The sequence below is a fragment of the Pan paniscus genome, chromosome 10, assembly GCF_029289425.2.
Source record: "Pan paniscus chromosome 10, NHGRI_mPanPan1-v2.0_pri, whole genome shotgun sequence".
Classification (NCBI taxonomy): domain Eukaryota; kingdom Metazoa; phylum Chordata; class Mammalia; order Primates; family Hominidae; genus Pan; species Pan paniscus.
In genome coordinates, this window is record NC_073259.2 from 15,120,149 (window position 1) to 15,138,744 (window position 18,596).

The 18,596-nt window shown below is 41.0% G+C and overlaps 1 protein-coding gene and 1 pseudogene across 1 annotated transcript in view; both read left to right on the forward strand.

The window, feature by feature from the left end:
• CLEC2D (C-type lectin domain family 2 member D) overlaps positions 1-18,596 on the forward strand; it is a 157,633-nt gene that overhangs the window by 89,679 nt on the left and 49,358 nt on the right. The window contains exon 12 of the mRNA XM_003829650.8: positions 3,898-4,002. The gene's annotated coding sequence lies outside the window, so the exon portion shown is untranslated. The remainder of the gene's footprint in view (positions 1-3,897; positions 4,003-18,596) is intronic.
• Positions 12,171-13,528, forward strand: LOC106635343 (aspartate aminotransferase, mitochondrial-like; annotated as a pseudogene).

Here is an 18,596-nt window from a genome sequence, read left to right on the forward strand (position 1 = left end):
TTTGGTTCTGTTTATATGCTGGATTATGTTTATCGATTTGCATATGTTGAACCAGCTCTGCATCCCAGGGATGAAGCCAACTTGATCATGGTGGATAAGCTTTTTGATGTGCTGCTGGATTTGGTGTGCCAGTATTTTATAGAGGATTTTTGCATTGATGTTCATCAGGGATATTGGTCTAAAATTCTCTTTTTTTGTTGTGTCTCTGCCAGGCTTTGGTATCAGGATGATGCTGGCCTCCTGAAATGAGTTAGGGAGGATTCTCTCTTTTTCTATTGATTGGAATAGTTCCAGGAGGAATGGTACCAACTCCTCTTTTACCTCTGGTAGAATGTGGCTGTGAATCCGTCTGGTCCTGGAGTTTTTTTGGTTGGTAGGCTATTAATTATTACCTCAATTTCAAAGCCTGTTATTGGTCTATTCATGGATTCAACTTCTTTCTGGTTTAGTCTTGGGAGGGTGTATGTGTCCAGGAATTTATCTATTTCTTCTAGATTTTTTAGTTTATTTGCATAGAGGTGTTTATAGTATTCTCTGATGGTAGTTTGTATTTCTGTGGGCTCGGTGGTGATATCCCCTTTATCATTTCTTTATTGAGTCTATTTGATTCTTCTCTCTTTTCTTCTTTATTAGTCTTGCTAGCTGTCTATCAATTTTGTTGATCTTTTCAAAAACCAGTTGCAGGATTCATTAATTTTTTGAAGGGTTTTGTTGTGTCTCTATCTCCTTCAGTTCTGCTCTGATCTTAATTATTTCTTGCCTTCTGCTAGCTTTTGAATGTGTTTGCTCTTGCTTCTCTAATTCTTTTAATTGTGATGTTAGGGTGTCGGTTTTAGATCTTTCCTGCTTTCTCTTGTGGGCATTTAGTGCTATAAATTTCCCTCTACACATTGCTTTAAATGTGTCCCAGAGATTCTGGTATGTTGTGTCTTTGTTCTCATTGGTTTCAAAGAACATCTTTATTTCTGCCTTCATTTCGTTATGTACTCAGTAGTCATTCAGGCGCAGGTTGTTCAGTTTCCATGTAGTTGAGCGGTTTTGAGTGAGTTTCTTAATCCTGAGTTCTAGTTTGATTGCACTGTGGTCTGAGAGACAGTTTGTTATAATTTCTGTTCTTTTACATTTGCTGAGGGGTGCTTTACTTCCAACTATGTGGCCAATTTTGGAATAAGTGTGATGTGATGCTGAGAAGAATGTATATTCTGTTGATTTGGGGTGGAGAGTTCTGTAGATGTCTATTAGTTCTGCTTGGTGCAGAGCTGAGTTCAATTCCTGGATATCCTTGTTAACTTTCTGTCTCATTGATCTGTCTAATGTTGACAGTGGGGTGTTAAAGTCTCCCATTATTATTGCATGGGAGTCTAGGTCTCTTTGTAAGTCTCTAAGGACTTGCTTTATGAATCTGAGTGCTCCTGTATTGGGTGCATATATATTTATGACAGTTAGCTCTTCTTGTTGAATTGATCGCTTTACCTTTATGTAATGGCCTTCTTTGTCTCTTCTGACCTTTGTTGGTTTGAAGTATGCTTTATCAGAGACTAGGATTGCAACCCCTGCTTTTTTTTATTGTTTTCCATTTCCTTGGTAGATCTTCCTCCATCCCTTTATTTTGAGCCTATGTGTGTCTCTGCACTTGAGATGGATCACCTGAATACAGCACACTGGTGGGTCTTGACTCTTTATCCAATTTGCCAGTCTGTGTCTTTTAATTGGAGCACTTAGCCCATTTACGTTTAAGGTTAATATTGTTACGTGTGAAATTGATCCTGTCATTATGATGTTAGCTGGTTATTTTGCTCGTTAGTTGATGCAGTTTCTTCCTAGCATCGATGGTCTTTACAATTTGGCATGTTTTTGCAGTGGCTTGTACCGGTTGTTTCTTTCCATGGTTAGGGCTTCTTTCAGGAGCTCTTCTTGTAAGGCAGGCCTGGTGGTGACAAAATCTTTCAGCATTTGTTTGTCTGTAAAGGATTTTATTTCTCCTTCACTTATGAAGCTTAGTTTCACTGGAATTGAAATTCTGGGTTGATATGAAATTCTTTTCTTTAAGAGCGTTGAATATTGGCCCCCACTCTCTTCTGGCTTGTAGAGTTTCTGCTGAGAGATCCGCTGTTAGCCTGATGGGCTTCCCTTTGTGGGTAACCCGACCTTTCTCTCTGGCTGCCCTTACATTTTTTCCTCCATTTCAACTTTGGTGAATCTGACATTATGTGTCTTGGAGTTGCTCTTCTCGAGGAGCATCTTAGTGGTATTCTCTGTATTTCCTGAATTTGAATGTTGGCCTGCCTTGCTATGTTGGGGAAGTTCTCCTGGATAATATCCTGAAGAGTGTTTTCCAACTTGGTTCCATTCTCCCCATCACTTTCAGGTACACCAATCGGACATAGATTTGGTCTTTTCACATAGTCCCATATTTCTTGGAGGCTTTGTTCATTTTTTTTTACTCTTTTTTCTCTAAACTTCTCTTTTTGTTTCATTTCATTCATTTGATCTTCAATCCCTGACACCCTTTCTTCCACTTGATCAAATCGGCTACTGAAGCTGGTGCATGCATCATGTAGTTCTCGTGGTATGGTTTTCAGCTCCATTGGGTCATTTAAGGTCTTCTTTACACTGTTTATTCTAGTTAGCCATTCATCTAATCTTTTTTCAAGATTTTTAGCTTCTCTGCAATGGGTTGGAACATCCTCCTTTAACTTGGAGAAGTTTGTTATTACCAATCGTCTGAAGCCTTCTTCTCTCAACTTGTCAAAGTAATTCTCCATCCAGCTTTGTTCTATTGCTGGAGAGGAGCTGCATCCCTTTGGAGGAGAAGAGGCACTCTGATTTTTAGAATTTTCGGCTTTTCTGCTCTTGTTTCTCCCCATCTTTGTGATTTTATCTACCTTTGGTCTTTGATGATGGGGACACACAGATGGGGTTTTGGTGTGGATGTCCTTTCTGTTTGTTAGTTTTCCTTCTAACACTCATGACCCTCAGCTGCAGGTCTGTTGGAGTTTGCTGGAGGTCCACTCCAGACCCTGTTTGCCTGGGTATCACCAGCAGGGGATGCTGAACAGCAAATATTGCAGAACAGCAAATGTTGCTGCCTGATCCTTCCTCTGGAAGCTGCGTCTCAGAGGGACACCTGGCTGTATGAGGTGTCAGTCGGCCCCTACTTGGAGGTGTCTCCCAGTTAGGCTACTTGGGGGTCAGAGACCCACTAGAGGAGGCAGTCTGTCCATTCTCAGATCTCAAACTCTGTGCTGGGAGAACCACTACTGTCTTCAAATCTGTCAGACAGCTTTGAAGTCTGCAGAAGTTTCTGCTGCCTTTTGTTCAGCTATGCCCTGCCCTTAGAGGTGGAGTCGACAGAGGCAGGCAGGCCTCCTTGAGCTGTGATTGGCTCCACCCAGTGCAAGCTTCCCGGCTGCTTTGTTTATCTACTCAAGCCTCAGCAATTGCGTACGCCCCTTCCCCAGCCTCACTGCCGCCTTGCAGTTCGATCTCAGACTGCTGTGCTCTCAGCGAGCGAGGCTCCTTGGGCATGGGACCCTCCGAGCCAGGCGCGGGATATAATCTCCTGGTGTGCCATTTGCTTAGACCATTGGAAAAGTGCAGTATTAGGGTGGGAGTGCCCCGATTTTCCAGGTACCATCTGTCATGGCTTCCCTTGGCTAGGAAAGGGAATTCCCTGACCCCTTGCGCTTCCTGGGTGAGGTGATGCCCCGCCCTGCTCTGTGGGCTGTACCCACTGTCCGACAAGCCCCAGTGAGATGAACCCATTACCTAACTTGGAAATGCAGAAATCGCCCATCTTCTGCATTGCTCACACTGGAAGCTGTGGACTGGAGCTGTTCTTATTCGGCCATCTTAGAACCTCATGTCAACTGTCCTCCCTAATCTTTTATTATGCAGATGGGTTCTCTACCTGGCCTGTGCCTTGTTGCCTGTTCCTTTACTGTACATGTGATGACAAGAAAAGAAGATGGACCCTCCATGTTGAACATGCCTGGCCCTCAGGTAGCCCTTTTCTATTGGCACAGCTGCTGGCATTCATCTGTGCAAGCTTCCAGCTTGCTCATGTATGTCTGCAGCTCGATTTCTCAGGCTGCTCTTTGTTAGAAAAGAAATGATTTTTTGGGCTGCTTTTTGTTAAAATGGAAAATTCTGCCTATGACTCTGTTGTCCTTACTATCTGCCTAAATAATTTATTTCTATGTCCTGTATCACTGGATTCCCCCCACCTACCAAGTTGTTCTTAAAAACTGCTCCCTGAATGCTCTAAGAGACTGATTTGAGTTTTGAATAAAACTCTGGACTCCCACACAGCTGCCTCTGCATGAGTTACTCTTTCTCTATTGCAATTTCCCTGTCTTGATATATTGGCTCTGTCTAGGCCTTGGGCAAGGTGAACCTGTTGGGTGGTTACATTCTCACTGTTATAATTTTTCAAAGGTGATTTCAGTCATGCCACCATCAGTGTAGGTCTCACCTGGGAGATTGTTAGAAATGTAGAATCCTGGACCCAGTGAATATGAATCTGCAGTTTTAAAAGATCTCCAGGTAATACATAGATGAATTAAAGTTTTAGAGCTAATACTATAAGTGACATGGCTTCTTGATAAGTTATTTTCCGATTTTCAATCTGAGGTCCCCTGGGCTGCCTGCATGGATGTGTGGATAGGGGTTGAGGAAAAGGATGAACATTGGTGTTTCTCTTCAAGAGTTTGAATTTGATGTTTGTTTGCACACTTCAATGTATCTGTATATTTTAAAAAGTGGAGCAGTTATTCCTAGAGTGAAACTTTTGTATTCACCTAGAAAATCCATTTCAACTATCTGAGTTAGTTTACCAACAGTTCCCAGAAGAGGGCGCTGCAATGCCTTTCTTTTTCTGTCCTTACACCTGTATACTGAAGTCAGAAACTAATTGATGAAATGTTTAAATCCACATTATTTCATTGGAGGTACCAATACTTGTATTTGCTAAGTAGGTATTCTTTTCTTTACTTTGTAGATGAGTAAACAGGAAGACTGAACTGTTTCTCAACTCCCAAATTCAGGCTTCTTTCAAAATCTACAGTATCATTGGGGGCTGTTATACCAGGACACATGGAGGTGAAGAACTAAAGCAAAATAGTGTCTACTTCACAGTTTTGCCTAAGGCTGGGCTTAATTCTTAAAAAGGTATCTCTGCTCTTAGTTGAGTGGTCTGGCTAAATTCAAGCAGATTAAACCAGTGTTTATTGTGTTGCTTTGCTAAAAGCCTTTTAGCTGCTTTCAACACAAAATGTTATCCATATTGCTTAGACTTTGCAAACGTAAATAAAATATTCTGTTATGAGTTTTGCAAGAATTTTGAGGGTGAGTTAATGTCAAGGTACCTCTGAACAAGATTTTATACATGTATAGGATGAACGGGACTGCCTTGATGTTCCCCTCAACTTGACTAAACTTTAGACAGATTTCTCCCTGACGTATCACTCCTTTACTTCTCTTTTCTTAGATTGTTTACTTTAGAAAACTTCCCACTATAAATTCTTTCTGTCTTCTTATTTGAGATTTAAATTTTTCTCTAGCCTTTTATCGGTTTTGCAACCCAGGAATATCTTTCTCAAAGACCTGGGAGCCATTTCTTTGAAAAATAATCATCAAGAAAAATAGTTCCCTTATCTTCCCATCTCTATGGGAGGGTAGTACTCTAACTTCCATATGTGCCAGTTAGCAAATACAGATGGCCTAATCATGTTGACCCACCTTCCCCACTAACATTCTCCAGAACTTTTTCACTAGCATACTCCAGCCTTTACAATCTCTCCTGCTTTTTGTTCAACAGATTTGAATACAGTCTCTCTTTCTTATTGGAACAGGCTTGACACCTATTGCAACAATTTTGAATAAAGTCTTCCTTGCCTATTTAACTTTGTCCAATGCAATTTTTCTTTGAGAATAGCCTACAGAGATTCAAATACAATAAGGTTATTGTATTAGCTACTTGCATACTACTAGCATTCTTTATGACTCATTATTAGAAAATAATAAGTGCAATTGAGGAATATGGGTATTTTTCCTCTACAATTGAAAACACTGAAAAGTAATCCTATAAACAAAGTAGCCCCTGTCCAATGTCTTTCCCTTATATCTTCCTAAAACACATTATTCTACTGTTATTCCCACTTCAAGGGCCACAGTTTCTCATTTGCTGACTTTTCCTGTGTTTTCCTCTAAATGCAAAATTAAGATTTTATTCTTGGCTCACTTCACTTCTGTATTTACACAGGTACAGATGTGTAGATTAACAGATGTAGTTGTCGCTTCCACAGTTACCCTTCTGCAAACCTGCTCCACCTAGCAGTCAGAGGTATCTTCTAAAATATAAAAATGCAAAAGTATCTTTTCTCTGCTTGAAGTCCTTCAATAACTCCTTTTTGCAGTTGGAGAAAAAAATGATACCCAAATCCTTCTCACTGTTTAACAAGGTCCAATACAATCTAGCATCTTTACATGTCCTCAGCCTCAACCTTCACCACTCCTCCTTCTCCACTTCTGCCTCCACTGCCATGTTGATCATATTAGATCCACAAGAACTTCTTTCCATTCCTAGCACATGCCAGGTTCCCCTTCCTTAGGCCCTTTGCTCCTGCTGTTCCCAAGGTAAGGAATGCTCATTCCTCAGATCTATTTTGGTTATGACAGCTGAAAGCTTTTTCCCAAAGATCTGGAACAAAACATGGATGGCTACTCTCATCACTCTTATTCAGCATAGTACTAGAAGCCCAGCCCAAGCAATTAGACAAGAGGGAAAAATACAGAAAATCTAAATTAGAAAGGAGGAAGTCAAATTGTTCCTGTTTTCCGATGACATAATCTTATATATAGAAAACTGGAAAGTCCACCAAAAAACTCTCAGAAGGGATACAAGAACTTAGTAAATTTTCAAGATACAAAGTTAAGACAGAAAAAATCTGTAATATTTCTATACACACACAATGAACTAGCTGAAAACAAAATCAAGAAGGCAATCCCATTTGCAATAGGTACACACACAAAAAAACCTAGGAATAAATTTAACCAAGGAAGTGAAAGATCTCTATGTTGTAGGAAAATCCAGGTTCTTGTCACATGACTAAGATAATTTAGGCATGAGGACTCATTGTAGGGTGAGTAGGGCAGAGTTTATTGGGTGAAAAAGAAAAAAAAGTGGGAAACAGGGACTCTCAGCAAAGTGACAGTCCTGCTACGAAGTTTCCCACCTTGCAGATTGAATCCTTGGTTATCACCCAGGAACAGGAGAGGCTAGGCTACTCCCCCTTGTAAACAGTGCTAACGTCCCATGGCTCCACCCCATCCTCCCAGTGCACAGGACGGTCAGAGGTTCTCAGGAGACCCCTTTTGAGGTGGCTGTCTCATTCCCCCCTCTGAAGTACATCTAACTGCTGTTAGAATAAGGATAAGGATAAAGAAGACCAATCCTAACTGCCTCCTGCCGACAGGGGTGCTGTTTTGGGGAAATGGCAGTCAGATCTCCCTCAAAGGCCTCTCTAAGTGTCCCTAGCAGAAGGCGCCATTGTCCAAGGCTCCAGTTGCATGACTATTTGGAGTTTGATTGCCTGAAGGAGAGAAGAAACAAACCAGGTTAATAGAAAACATGTATCAAAACCAAACAAGGGGGTGGGTGAAGACAGCTCAAAAATCCTGAGGCCTTTTACCAGTTCACACAGGGAGATGGAGGGGGTGGGGGACAAAAGCTTGACTGGTAAGGAAACTTACTTTTGTGCAGGCATGTCATGGTTCTGGGCCTCCTTCTCCTGAGCCCAGTCTGAAGCCAACCAGTCTAAGGTTTGGGAAATTAACTCTTCCCAGTTTGGAGGATGCATCTGAGGGGAGTGTCCCATAGTACGGAGACACAATTACTTATTAAAGAGATGACAGAGGAGGAAAAAGGAAGGTGTTTTTTCAAAGGAGTCCCAGGGATTCAAGATGCATTTGAAAGGGGTACAGACTGAAGATGAATGGCTACTCATCTAGAAAGAGGGGAGCCAGTGCCTCTGATTCCTTTCTCTTCCTAGCAAATACACAGGATACATGAGGGAGGAAAAGTGAGGTGTTCCTCTTTCTTTCCTCCATCCTTTTATCCCTGAGTCTTGGTGACTGTGACCAGTGGCCATGGGTGTTAAAGTGGCTTTCACCCATGTTAACAGTGGGGGCCTAAGAGGTGGGAGTATCCATTCTCACCCATGTATGCCCTATCTCCCCTTCTGTCAGTAGCCTTTGGATTCCCTAGACCTCATTTATGCCATGGATACTAGCGTAGACTTTATCCATGAAACTGGAAGCTTGGCTTAATTGGCAGGAATCAGCCACACTCACCTGCACTATGTCTTTTGACTTCCGTTATCATCTGCCTCTGGATCCCTCAGATCCAGTTTTCTTTCCTAGGCCTTTGACTCAAAACTTGGAATTAAGTTTGGGACAAAAATGCATCTTGGAGTGGGTTGCATGGACTCCTTATCATAAACCAAATGCTAAAGTGAAGCTGTGGAATTGAGTCCTCTTCCAACAAGGGAGAGAAAAGGATGTCCAGTGACATGCCTAGATAACTGGTGGCTATAGTTATGCTTCCTAGGATTTGGGTGCATGGTGCTTGGCTTTGGTTAGCTCCCTTGGTCTTACTTTCCCCCACCTCTCCCCCAAAAAAACCCTCTGAGTGATGGGCAACCTATTTATTCCCATCACCTGGTAGGATTTGCAGGATAATTGCTCAGAACTAGAATATTGATCCAGATTTCTACATTACCCATCCCGTTTGTTCTTTCTGAGCTGCACACAGAGATCACTGGTTGGTTCACAGGAACAAGCAGGGTTAGTCTGAAAATGTAGGCAAAAACTGAAAAACAACTAATGAGTTTAGAATTTTAAGACAAATGTATGATAAATTTTGAAACATAATTTATCTCTCTCCAGTCCTCATTTTTGTTAAAAACACAAATCATTATAGGACTGAGTTGTTTGCAAAATTGAATTTAGTCTTATACTTGGCCTGATTATTTGCATAAAGTGCAGCAAAAATAATTATTTCTACATAGGCCTTTTGATTGGCTTTGATGGAACGCTGTTCCACAAGTAATCTCAAATAAGATCTTTTAAAGCCACGCCCAGACATGTATTTGTATCCTCAAATACCTGTGAGTTGGGTAGTCCTCTTGTCCTAAGGTTCCAAGATAAACTTGGAGCTCCTGGGCCTGTTAGAAAGTGACATTCTTTACTGATCACAGGTCATGAACCCTGTGCAGGAACTGCATAGACAAGGCTATGAGACCAGTTTCCTCAAGGGACTTTTTTTTTTTTTTTTGAGAGAGTCTCACTCTTGTTGTCCAGGCTGGAGTGCAATGGCACAATCTTGGCTCACCGCAACCGCTGCCTCCCGGCTTCAAACAATTCTCTTGCCTCAGTCTCCCGAGTAGCTGGGACTACAGGCATGTGCCACCATACATGGCCAATTTTGTATTTTTAGTGGAGATGGGGTTTCTCCATGTTTGTCAGGCTGGTCTCAAACTCCCAACCTCAGGTGATCCGCCCGCCTTGGCCTCCCAGAGTGCTGGGATTACAGGTGTGAGCCACCACGCCCGGCCTTCCCCAAGGGACTTTTATTGGCTCGCAAGTTGAGCTTGACTCCTTAAAGAGAAGCATACCCTTCCAGTCAAAGCCTTGGTAAAACAACCAGTTACTCCAATTGCATCCTGTTGCAAAAGAAAATGGATTTTTACTGCACTGATGCAAAGAAGTATATTGCTGTAAGTTAAGAATACTCACAGATAATTTCCAAATTCTACAGGAACCAGGCAGAGAGAAGCAAATATACTCCAAATTTTGTTCATAGGAGTATACTCTACTCAATGATTAAAGGCTATAAATAGTTCAAAATATGTTTTCTTGACTCTAAAAAACAAAACAAGGATCAGCAATATCCAAGCAAAATTGAAAAAGATTGCTTCATTTTTTTGAGTTCACCCAGTTAACCCTTATTTTGCTTGATATTTATGAACATTTTAGCTCTTCATGAGTTCTGTACATTTTTCCTTTATTCCAATGTCACAATCCCCAAAGGTATGAGAAACCTGTATCTGAGAGCACTTGTAAAAGTTCTCTAGCTTATTATAAACCATCTTTTGAAAAAGATTAAAACAACAATTGTCTGTGAATAACAATATGTCCAGGGTAGTTACAGTTAGAAACACAATTGACAAAGTTTTGTTATCTCTGTAGTTTACAATAACTTAACAACTTTAATTATGATTGATAGGATATTCTTTAGACATTAGAATTTTAGAAATTCCATACAATTTTGGAACATATATTAGTATTATTCACCAAAATATGACCTAAAGAAGACTGAATACCATTTTGGCAATCCCATGTACCTAAACATGTCACATAATCCTGTTTACCTTTCTTTTCTGAACACTCCAGGGGCCCTCTGAAGTATCTGAAAAGCCAGGTGTCAGAAAAGACAATTTTGAAACTGAAGTTTGATTTTGGAAAGCCTATTAAATATATTAGAGGCTTAAAATACTTGCTGTTATGAAATAGAATTCCGGATTACCATAAGTTATTTATTTTGCTGAAATAACAACTAAGAAATTTTTTTAAAGAAAAAACCTTGTACAGCCCTTTCATACAAATTTTGCTGACAAGCAGATTAGTGCCTTAAGGATACCTTGCTGTGCTTTTATTTGAATGCTCAATTTACAGAAAAATCATATAATACTTTTTGAAGTTAGTCAATATGTTCACACAGAGAATTTGTTGCAAGATTAATTTTTACAATCCTTCCACCAGTTGTTTGAACTTTTAGCTTTATCTTATCTAATTTAAAACAAATCTTCAACCCTAGGCAGGAATTTACATTTTTATGATTTCTTATAATCTTTATTAAAAACACATTTCACTGTTCTTACGCACCTTGCATGTAAATCTATTTCCAGTAGTCTCAATTACATGTCATAATGGTAACTTTTAGCAGTTTTTAACTTTAATGTAAAACCTGGTAAGTTGTTTTGATTATGTGCTAGGTGCAGCCAAGGTTTGACTCCTTCCAACATAATTAAGGGAGTGTTTAGTTCCATGTGTCCCCGGGCCTTGCCAATTGTGAAGCCAGCAAATTGAAAAGTTCTCAAAAACCAAAAAAGCAGTTTATGACCTTAAAATATTTTGCCAACCTAGTATCTGACCTGCATAATTTAGTCCACCTATTTACATTTTTATGACATCTGCTTTTTACCAATAATCTTTAAGGCTGTTTTTATGTCTCCAAGATTAAAGTCACGTGAACTGAAAGGTACCACAGCTTTTTATCTTCTCTTTCATAAAATATTTGATCCAAGTGCTTGTCTTCCTTTAGGCAAAATTAATTAGAGCTCTTTTTTTATGTAAACATCACACACACAACACATATAGAATTACACAGACAGGTAGACGATAACCCGGTCCCCATAAGATCTCTCATTTGCCAATCTCCTAATTGGATTATTGGCCTCTGGGTGCTTTTAATTTCTGGAGTCCATGAGAAAAAAAAGAGGTCTCTCCTCTCTTGTGCGTGCATTAAAAAAGTGGCAAAGCAAAATGAAGAAAAAATAATTCAGTTGACCAAGAAAAACCTTTTCCCAGCAAAACAAGGTCCAAGAAAAGGGAAACCTTTTAAATATGACTCTAACTTGGATATCCACTTTTAGTTAAGCTGAGCACTCCTTAAGAAATTCCTCTTAACTCCCTTATTATCTGAATTTAGCCACACCAAGTGGCCAATATTTCTGGCTTTCAAACTTTACTAAAGGCTCAGAGAAAGGAAAATCCAAGGCAGTTCATGGAGAGAAATGGAATCAACAAATAGCAAAAGGTCATGCAGATATCAAACCAGGTAAGTCTCATTCCCTAAGCCAGGATTGAATCCAAGCTACACAGAGGCTACACAAAACCTTGCCAAGTGGTTACAGGTCTTGCTCCCAAGGATGTTAAACAAGATGGAGGTCCTCAGCAAATTTCCTATGGACCATACAGAAAGACATGCAAAGCAGACCAGATTGGCTACAGCTTCAGATCAGCCTCACAAATCGTCTCTCGCAATTAAAACACTACAGAGAGCCCTCTGCTCAGTCCTGCGGCTGCCCACTGCCCTCCTACTGTCCACCATGGCCCTGCTGCACTCTGGCTGCGTCCTCTCTGGGATCGCTGCCACCTTCCACCTGGGCCTCGCAGCTGCGGCCTCTGCCAGAGCCAGCTCCTGATGGACCCATGTGGAAATGGGACCTCCAGATATCATCCTGGCAGTCATTGAAGACTTTAAGAGGGACACCAATAGCAAAAAGATGAATCTGGGAGTTGGTGCCTACCAGGATGATAACGGAAAGCCTTGGACGTGCTGCCTAGCGTCCCCAAGGCAGAGGCCCAGATTGCCACAAAAAGTTTGGACAAGGAATACCTGTCCATTGGGGGACTGGCTGAATTTTGCAAGGCATCTGCAGAACTAGCCCTTGGTGAGAACAGCGAAGTCTTGAAAAGTGGCCAGTTTGTCACTGTGCAGACCATTTCTGGAACTGGAGCCTTAAGGATAGGAGCCAGCTTTCTGCAAAGATTTTTTAAGTTCAGCTGAGATGTCTTTCTGCCCAAACCAAGCTGGGGAAATCACACGCCCATCTTCAGGGACACTGGCATGCAGCTACAAGGTTATCGGCTTTATGACCCCAAGACTTGCGGTTTTGACTTCACAGGCGCTGTGGAGGGCCTTTCAAAAATACCAGAGCAAAATGTTGTTCTTCTGCATGCCTGCACCCACAATCCCACGGGAGTGGACCCACGTCTGGAACAGTGGAAGGATACAGCAACAATGGTGAAGAAGAAGAGTCTCTTTGCCTTCTTTGACATGGCCTACCAAGGCTTTACCAGTGGTGATGGTGATAAGGATGCCCGGGCTGTGCACCACTTCATTGAACAGGGCATTAAGGTTTGTCTCTGCCAATCGTATGCCAAGAACATGGGCTTATATGGTGAGCGTGTAGGAGCCTTCACTGTAGTATGCAAAGATGAGATGAAACCAAAAGGGTAGAGTCACAGTTGAAGATCTTGATCCATCCCATGTATGCCAACCGTCCCCACAATGGGGCCCAGATTGCTTCTACCATTCTGAACACCCCAGATTCATGAAAACAATGGTTGCAAGAAGTGAAAGGCATGGCCGACCACATCATTAGCATGCGGACTCAGCTTGTCTCCAACCTCAAGAAGAAGGGTTCCACCCACAACTGGCCACATATCACTGCCCAAACTGGCATGTTTTGTTTCACAGGGCTAAAGCCTGAACAGGTGGAGTGGCTAACCAAGGAGTTCTCCATCTATATGACAAAGGACAGCCGCATTTCTGTGGCAGGGGTCACCTCCGGCAACGTGGGCTACCTTGCCCATGCCATTCACCAGGTCACCAAGTAATGTACCTGGTGCAAGGAAACAGAGACGACCTTTCTGTCTTCAGCCTCTGCTATTGGGAGCTTCACACAGAGGATGAGAGAGAGCGGATGGTGGTGAGTGGATCATTTTCTTCAACCACAGTGTGTAACACTCAGCAATTGAATGTTTCTCAGAAAAGAACGTGTAGTGACACAGGGCAGAGGGATCTGTGGCTGGCGTCTGGAACATTGTGGCTCTAAATCAAACGCTCCCCTGTCCTTTTATCCCCAACTTTTCTCAAAGAGTTTACATGTACAAGAAAGTCACCACACCAAAAAACCTGTCAATTATGCCATTGCAATATTTCAGAAGCTTTAACTGAAGTGTCATATAGTGTCAGGTTCCTCATGAGAAATGGCACACATTAGAGGCTTTGAGAGAAGACCTAGTTCTGTCATGAACACTTGGCCTCATGTCTGTCCTCCCATCATGGAGCAGCCTTATCAACAGACCGCATTGCAGAAATTATGTTTTATGAAAACCAGTAAGTCTGCTGCCACTACAGCAAGGAAAAGAATGCAGTTTCCTGTCTTATTTAAGAAAAAGAGAAGGCTCTCTTTTCTCCCTTGCCATTGCTGTTCTTTTCCTTATGCACAAAGATTTTTAATGAATGCAGATTTTTATCTCATTCTACTGCCTGACAATCAACCCCATCCTATTGGGATTTATTTAAGAATAAACATAATTTTCTGCTGATGCCATACCCTCACTTTTCTCAGCAAAGAATAATGGAGAGTAGGTAACTGTACTTTATCTCAGCATCCTCTTGAATGATTTTGTAATCTTCTCTGGTTGTGATGTTGTCTCTGCCCAGTTGTACCTCCTCCTTTGTTGAATGTGGTTGTGCAGTCACTCATCTCACACCGTGAGTCCAGTGGCACAGGGTGGTACCAGGAAAGAGGATATTCTAGGCTTTGTGTGCTGCCAGTTGGGTTCAGGCTTCACCTCCTGGAAACCATGTAGACTTATTGCAGCCTACAGATTTGTGGAACTTCGAACTTGAGGGAGATGATTTAGGGTATCTGGCAGAAGAAACTTCTAAGCATTGAAGCAGTTAAGAGGTGACTTGGGTGCTGTTAAAATATTCAGTTTTAAAAGGGAAACAGAGGATGAAAGTTTAGAAAATGTTCAGCCTGATGATGTGATAGGAAAAAAAAAACATTTTCTGTTTCTCCATTGTGCACGAGATAAGTGGAATACCTCCTAGCATTCCATAGCACTGTAGGATTACTACAGTTAACAATAATATGTTATATTGTTTCAGAAAGCTAGAAAGAGGATATTAAATGTTTCCAACATAAAGAAATGATAAATGTTTGAGATGATAGATATGCTAATTACCCTAATAGAATTGTTGTACATCATATCTATCAAAACATCACTACATACTTTATGAATATGTAGTTACTATTTGTCAATTAAGAAACAAAATGGAAGAAAGGAAAAAAAAACTGTAACTAATCCCAAGTTTAAGTATGAAATTGTATTTCCTATATTAAATGTCTACACCCACACTGTGAATAAATTTTATTTATATTAATATGTAAAGTTGTAATGTGAGAAATGAGCTTACGAGGTTGCATTTATGACAAGATTCTGTTCACTGAAGAGAAAGAGTACCTCAAGTATTTCTATTTACCATTAAAAGTAGAACTGATTTCAAAGATCTATATTCAAGAGAACAGAGAAAGAAATTTTAAGATAATTTCTGCAAGTTAAGGTTATTTGTTTTTAAATCTTACCCCAAATAATGCAAATGATGCCGTGTTTTCAAATTTTATTTTCAGTAAATCATCAATAACTATTTCCAACAAGTTATCCTGTAAATTTCACAATTATTTGTTATTATTTTGCAAGAAGGTAATATGTGAATTTCAGATTTTTATGCACAGTTGGATTGTAGTTGAGAAAATAACCTTAAGATCCCAAACTTCTTAATGTTGTGACTCATACACACTCATGTCAGAAGTGACCCACCACTGAATCTGATGGTACCACACTTGTCTATTTCCTGTCCAACAAGGTGGATTCACCCACTTGGTTATTAAGGAAATGTCAAATTGCTATATGAGTTTTTAAATGCTTACTCTCAATGTCTGTGATATGGTTTGGCTGTGTCACCACCCAAATCTCATCTTGAATTCCCATGTGTTGTGGGAGGCACCCAGTGAGAGGTAATTGCATCATGGGGCAGGTCTTTCCCGAGCTGTTCTTGTGATAGTGAGTAAGTCTCATGAGGTTTAATGTTTATTATAAGGGGAAATTTTCCTGCACAAGCTCTCTCTGCTTGCTGCCATCCATGTAAGACATGACTTGCTCCTCCTTGCCTTCTGCCATGATTGTGAGGCTTCCCCAGCCACATGGAACTGTAAGTCCAATTAAACCTCTTTATCTGTAAATTGCCCAGTCTTGGGTGTGTCTTTATCAGCAGCGTGAAAACAGACTAATAAAGTCTGTGTTTACCTCACCATGGACTGATAACACATAGTTCATGAACTGCCACTGATCCATGATATACACTTTGAGTAATACCACTCTAAGGCAAAATAAGAGATAGATATATTGTAACTGCTATGATGATGATGTTAGCAGGGGAACTGGGGCTGTTACTATAGGCAGATCTAAAAAATCCAATAAAGGTTTTTTCATTTCAATTTTAAAAACTCTACATTTTTTACTAGTAGGGCCTTTTATTAACATGCCACCATCTAGCACTTCACGTAATATATGACTCTCCACACAAATGTTTGCCATTTGTTTATTTAACTAGGTAATAATAAGGAGGAAAGATTTGAGTCAGCTTCAGTAAGCATTTCTAACTGCAACAGACTTTGCAAGTAATCATTTTATTCAAAAGCCAAATAACTTACATTCTATGTGTGTGTCCTAAAAGAATCCTGGCTGTGTACTTATTTACATAACCTTTATTTATTGTCCTTTATATACAAAGGACAATAATGCATGAGGCAGAACATTTCCTTTCTTCTGAGGACAGGAGAATTCTGAATGCAATTCCAGAAATTAACAGTCTTGTGCTTATGTATTAACTTTTTTTCATATATAATAGACATGGGCTTACATTTCATTTACTGTGATGACACATTTAAGAAAGCTAGTCAAATTTAAGGACCTGCAATCAGATCCTTTTATGCCTGTCTTTTAGAGTTTGAAAAAATAAAGAAAGAAAAAAAAATTTAAACCACCGTGATGCACTCAAACTCACTCATTTTTCATAGACACTTTTCTTTATAAGGGTTATATTAGGATAGTTATAGCTATATAGTATTATTATTTTTATTATCCGTATGCATACGTAGCAAAATATTTGTTACACAAGCAATAAACTTAGATATTAACATCATATCTCCTTTTCCATACTTCCTCAGAGAGAGTCAAAAGGTGGAAGGACTATTAAGGCACTACTTCTGAAATGTGATCGAGGTTGTTTCATTATCATGTAAGAAAATTATAATCTTACTGTATCCTGTGGTGCAAAGTATGTGTGTGTATACATATATAATATATATATACACATACATATATATGATATATATATCAACAAATTATAAGTTAAATTGAAGGATGATTATAGCTTTCTATGTCATAGCTAAAAACAATCATAACTGACAAAAAGTCATCTGCTTTTTAAAAATAATTAATACATGTTATTTTAGAATAGTTTTAGGGTTGTGGAAAAATTGAGTGGCAAGTGTAGATTTCTCATTTATCACTTCTTCCTCCCTCACAATTTCCCTTATTATTAACATTGCCCATTAGTGTTGTACAATTTGTCTTGATGAACAAATATTGATACATTGTAAGTAAGTCCATCGTTTAGGGTTCCCTCTTTCTGTTGTACATTCTGTGGGTTTGACAAACGTGTGAGATATATCTGAAGCAGCCTCGTTGTCTGGGGTAAATACCAAGATTCTTAGTCTCATGGCCAAGGAGATCGAGGTCTCGGACACACACACAGACAGTGAGTTTGGAGCAGGAGTTTAATAGGCAAAAGGAAAGAACAGGTCTCTGTTAGAGAGGGATCCTGAGAAGATTGCCAAGTTGTAGTAAGAATGTCAGAGTTTTTATAAATGGGCTCTTGAGGAGGGGGCTCTTGAGGAGGGGCTTGTGAGGAGGGGGTGTCTTATCTTTCTAGGGCCCCAGGGTTTAGCTGGGACCAGGTGTGCTATCTGTACAGAGCAGATTTTTTTTATCATCTCTTAACCCACTCCGTGACCACACAGGCCAACTCTTAGTCTGTGTTTCTTTGTCCTGCTTATCTGGTAGGGAAAGTTTCTGTGTCTGTTCCCATACATCTTCTTGAAGCTGCAGGCATCTTGGTGCGCCTAAAGAGAAAGGAATGTGCTTATTAAGGCCCACTGTTTTACTGGGGCCCATCGTGTAAGTGTGAAGCTTGGTGATTACCCGGGAGACTCCCGGCTGTCCACCCCAGTCCTTCTGTGTCCCAGCTGTCTTTTCTGTGTTTTACTGTCTGCTCTTTCAGGCCTCTTGTTAGAAAAGTGATTTCTTTGAACTGCATGAGGTTAGCAAGGGAGCTATTTTTGAGCTGCTTTTTGTTAAAAGCAAAGTTTTCTACCGGGGACTGGCTTTACCCTGTCTACCCAAATAATTCGTTTCTGCCTCCTATAACATATCCACCATTACACATAGAATAGTTTCACTGCCTAAAAAGCTCCTGTGGCCCAGGGTGGGAATCGGCCCTGGGTCGAGGCCTCCATTGGGTTCCCCCTAATCCCGGGGACAAGGGCATCCTCTGGGTCCTTATCACAGGGTAAGGGGTCCACCAGACCCGGCCAAGCGCTCCTAGCGGGAGGAGGGTCGCGTTCCTGCCGGATGTGGAAAGGAAGTCCAGGAATCCCCTTCCTGTCTTTCTGGTTTCTCTCTGGGCTTCCTGCTCAGGTCACAAGCGCCAGAAGCGCCGGCGGCTGCGGGGAAACGGTAGGCGGGGGATCCAGCCCCAAGCAAATCTCCCGCGGGCGCGTGGGAGGTGGGGCCAGTGCTGGGCGCAGCCGCGCCTCGCGCCTCCCGCCCCCCGGGGCTGCGGCGGGGACGCTTCTCTGGAGGGTGTGGCGGAAACTTGAGGCTTGGAGTCCGCG